Genomic DNA, 900 nt, shown 5'->3' with positions numbered 1-900 from the left:
GGAAGGGAGATTCTTCTCTACTTCTCCGTCGTCAAGGGGGCCTTTTCCTTGGTCCTTGAGCCACAAAGAGGAGATGTCTATAGGAGTTTTCTGTCTGTGGATTTCTGCAACTTGGATCAAAGCTAGGAGATCAAAGAGAAAAGCAACACACAAACAAACAAATAAACAGGAAAAGCATCGCAGTACTTGTCCTTCACATTTTAACTTCTCTCTTCAAACACCCTATTATTCTTTAATTTTCAGAGTCCTCAGATAGTTACTTTCTATATGTAATCCATATTTCTTATTAGTAATCAGAGGGAGAGAAAAGCTGTAGTTGGCTTTACTCCAACTTGACCAGCATGAAAAATCCAGTTTGAATTTAAGAAGGAGAGATGAATGCCTTGGCGGAATAAACTCCAAAGGGAAAATAGGATCTATGACTATTTAGACTAGAATAGCGCAAGATGCTCTGTCGGTAATACTTAAGAAGTCAAACACAAATTAAGCCCTCAGCAATAACAGGAATATATACCTAACGGGATTAATCTTTATATTGCAACTGAATTTTAACAAATATTACAACATCAAGTTTACTTTTGCAATCTCTGGCCAGTAACAAAAGATATTCTGGATTTGTCATTTGTTCTGAGGTAGGAAGATTAATAAATAAAAGACCAGGCATCTAGCATGTGTATGGAACATAGAATATCTTCGAGGTGCCTAAGAACCCTCTTTTTTTATATTTTGACCTAAAATGTGGGTCTTCTCAATTATTTCTGCAGATTAATTTTATATCTGTGTCTCCATACAGAGACAATTGTATTTGAAAGGAAACTGTGCTTTAGAGGATATGATTGCCCTCTAGTGGTGGTCACTCAAACTACAGACCAGAATTACCAAGGTATCCAGGAAGCCCTG

The sequence above is a fragment of the Rhinopithecus bieti genome, unplaced genomic scaffold, assembly GCF_001698545.2.
Source record: "Rhinopithecus bieti isolate Rb0 unplaced genomic scaffold, ASM169854v2 scaffold_24953, whole genome shotgun sequence".
NCBI lineage: Eukaryota > Metazoa > Chordata > Mammalia > Primates > Cercopithecidae > Rhinopithecus > Rhinopithecus bieti.
The sequence above is the reverse complement of the archived record's forward strand: the minus strand, read 5'-3'. Positions refer to the sequence as shown.